Here is a 4139-nt window from a genome sequence, read left to right as displayed (position 1 = left end):
AATTCATTTGGAACCATAAGAGACCTAGAATAGCAAAAGCCATTTTAGGCAACAGACACATGGCACCAGGTTTAACAATTCCCAATTTGAAACTATACTACAAAGCCACTGTGATAAAAACAGCATGGTACTGGCAAAGAAATAGGCCTGAGGATCAATGGAACAGACTGGAAGACACAAAAACAAATTCAGATGTACTCAGCTACCTCATCTTTGACAAAGGAGCTGACCATCCTCAGTGGAAGAAAGATTGCCTCTTTAATAAATGGTGTTGGAAAAACTGGATGTCAACCTGCCACAGATTAAAATTAGACCCTTATCTTTCGCCATGCACTAAATTAAAATCCAAATGGATTAAAGATCTAAATATTAAAACAGAAACATTAAACTTCCTGGAAGGTAAGTTAGGCAGAACTCTGGAAGACATTGGTATGGGAAAAGACTTTATGAACAAATCCTCAGTAGCACTGGAACAAGCAGATAGAATCAACAACTGGGATCTCATATTACTAAAAAGCTTCTGTACTTCAAAAGAAACCATCAACAGAACTAAGAGACAATCTGCAATGTGGGAAAAAACTTTTACCAGCTGTTCCACAGACAAAGGACTATTATCAAGGATATATGAAGAACTCAAAACAATCAGTCCCCCCAAATATAAAGACCCAATTCAAAAATGGGCATCCGAAATGAACAGACATTTCTCAGACAAAGAAGTCAAAGCAGCAAGAAAATATTTGAAAAAATGTTCCACATCACTGGTCATTCGAGAGATGCAGATGAAGACAACACTCAGATTCCACCTCACCCCACAAAGAATGGCTGCTATCAAGAAATCACACAATAACAAATGTTGGTGGGGTTGTGGGGAGAAAGGAACCCTTCTCCATTGTTGGTGGTAGTGCAAACTGGTGCAACCACTATGGAAATCAATATGGAGATACCTCAAAGAGCTTGGACTGGAGATTCCATTTGACCCAGCCATCCCTCTGCTGGGTATCTTTCCAAGAGAACTAAAAGAATCATGTCACAGAGAAGTATGTGCACCCATGTTTATAGCGGCACAGTTTGTAATAGCTAAAACTTGGAAACAGCCCATTTGCCCATCTGTTGGAAACTGGATAAAGAAGATGTGGTTTTTCTATAAAATGGAATATTACTCAGCCATAAAGAACAAGAAAATAGATTCATTCATAGGAAAATGGATATATATTGAAGATAAACTTCTACGTGAAATAAATAAGTCACACATGTCTAAATACTGAATAGTTTCTCTGGTGTGAATAATCTGCAACAATGCATAAGATCCTAATAAGATTACTGGCATTTAGAAATGGGAAGAAAGGAGCTAAAGGTGTAGGGAAGGTGGGATGGGTAGGGTAAGAGTAAAAAGGGAAAAGAAAAAAATGTGAGAGAATGCAAAGATGAAAATAAAGTGTTTGTAGATGGGGAGGGGAGGCGGGGGTGAAGGGAGGGCAGAGGTAAGGGGGAAAAATGAGAATCAAGACTTGCCATGTAGAGGTACAAGATCCCAATAATGAATGTAACTGTACTGTATCCCTAAAATGTACCAATAAACTCAATTAAAGCGGGAAAAAAAAAGAAACAAGCTATGTTCTCTATTTTTGAAATGTTCACTAAATGTATTCATAATCTGAAATGAAGTTAAGTGACTTCTTTTGCTTTTCAGTAAGTTAAATCTGAGTTGATCCGAATGAAGCTGAACATCTTTCATTTTCAGCCCTTATTTTTGTAAGCAATGCTGGTGTACATGCTTCTCGGCCTAAAGCAATGGAGTTTCTCTCTTGTGATTTCTCACGTGGAATTTCCTTGCTCTGACTATAGGATGTTCTCTCTGGACACAGATCCTGAACCTCACTCTTTGATCCTCACAAGTCAGAGATTTTAAGTTTTCTTTTCCTTCCTTCCTTCCATGCCACCCGCCTCTGTAGTTTGTTGATAGAAAAGATGATCGCTTAGGAATGAAAGGAATTTTAGTTCTTCTCAATGAATGCAATATATTTGCATAATTAACTCCATCACAAGTCATGCGGGTACAAGGGAACAAGCACTCAGATACTTTGTATGGCACAAATGTACAGTTAAATGTATAATTTTGAATACCTAGAAAGCATCCCGTGTGTGTTTTAGGAGTCAGAACAGGAGTTTATTCTTTAGCTTTACTTGAGTGTTGCTGAACAAAAAGTCAGTGGTTTATACTCATGTAACAGGAAGTGTAAGTGAAGGGATGTTTCTATGACCTTCTTTGTCTAACTGGGTGCGGATTCCTGTGTGCTGAGGCATGGCCTCTTTGTTGTACAGCCACATAACCTGGCTGTGACTTTCATCACTGGGGCACCTCCCTTGGTCCCTACTACTCTTCCCTTGGTTCAAGCTTTTCACTTCCTCTGAATATAAGTGCTTTCCAAGCTGGGTTCCCTTCTTTGCCATGCAAGGCTCTCTTTGATCTTCACTGGCAGTGACATACCTCACAGAGCTCGACACAGATAGAGCCTTCTCAGCCAAATCAGAACCTTTTCAGCTGGTCACATATAGAAAAATAGACAGCACTTAAAGAGCAGTAAAACATATCCCTTCAGTCCTTTTGGGGCTTTGTGTTGAAGGAAAAGGAAAAGGAAATAAGGAAATAAAGGCAGAAGATGGATCCAACTGTCCTTGCAATCACATCATAATATGACTATCCACACAAGATTCATTGACTTAACCCATACTTAGTAGGTTGAAGTCGTAACATAATATTCAACTTCAAGTCAAAAGTTGGTCATAAAACTTGTGTTTTCCTATTATCTACTTAACATTTAATGGCTTCAGATCTCAGCATGTCTGTCACAGTTTGCATGACTCACATAAATGTTTTCTCTGATCTCTTAAAGCAAACAAAAGTTATGACAGGATGGAACTGTGCTACTCTGTACTTCCTCTCGGTAATCTATCAGGCAGGTACTTTATCACTGCATTGATTTTCTCTGAAAACAAAGCACTTCTTGAATAAGCTTACTCTTTTAAATGAATAGCCATGGGCCGGGGATTTAGCTCAGCAGTTCGGTGGCCTGCCTTGCAAGCACAAGGACCTGAGTTCAATCCCTGGTACAAAAAAAATAAATAAAAATAAAAATAAATAAATAAATGAATAGCCATGCTGGGGAAGGAAGGAGTGGGTGTAGGGAGGGCATTGACAAGGGAAAAAATGAGAACCAAGACCTGTCATGTAAAGATACAAGAGCCCAATGACGAATGTAACCGTACTTTATACCTAAAATGTACCAATAAACTCAATAAGAAGAAAAAAAAATACATTAATAGCCATGAAGCAGACCTTCATTCAGAAATATAACCAAAACAAATACCTTAATGTGCACATATTAATATTCCAGACCACCATTTTAATAATATCTCATAGATGATTGCTAAGATTTTCTATTAAAATATATGTATCTAATCATTGTATTTTGTTTGACAAGATTCTGAGCTGAGCCATGAACAACTTCCTAAGAACATCAACATTCTCCTTTTCCAGTGCATCCTACACTGCCATGGTTAACTGACTGCCCATGGCAAAATGAAAGCTTTCAGCTCATGCCATCTTTTCTCTATCTGCAGAAGTTATGATCTAAAAAGGAGTGTCAAGAGTAAGTGATGAAGAGGGCCAGGGATTTATCTCAGTGGTTCTGCTGCCCACCTCGCAAGCACAAGGACCTGAGTTCGATCCCTGGCACCAAAAAAAAAAAAAAAAAAAAAAAAGAATAAGTGATGAGTCTTTAGGAACAGTATTTTTTTATACATGTAACAAAGACAACCTGGATATTGTTAACTAGTCAAAGGAAGGAGAATAAACTGATCCTCCGCTGTTCCAGCTCATAACTGAAAACAAAGATGAGAAACAAAATCACCAGAGAGGAGTGAGGGGGCCGATTCTGTTCAATGTACGCAGAAGTCATCTGACAACTGTAGCCCACCACCCAACAGTGAAATTAATACTTTGGGGGAGGTCACTGGTAAAAACTTGGAAGTTGTTCCCTTGGAGGGACTCATGACACCAATAAAGTGACTTTGTCTAGAATGAGTTCTAATTCATAGCAGCAGGAGCCTCCTTATCTCTCCCTTATGCCTGTAAAATG

Source organism: Fukomys damarensis, unplaced genomic scaffold (genome assembly GCF_012274545.1).
Source record: "Fukomys damarensis isolate Sample0158 unplaced genomic scaffold, DMR_v1.0_HiC HiC_scaffold_9, whole genome shotgun sequence".
NCBI lineage: Eukaryota > Metazoa > Chordata > Mammalia > Rodentia > Bathyergidae > Fukomys > Fukomys damarensis.
The sequence above is the reverse complement of the archived record's forward strand: the minus strand, read 5'-3'. Positions refer to the sequence as shown.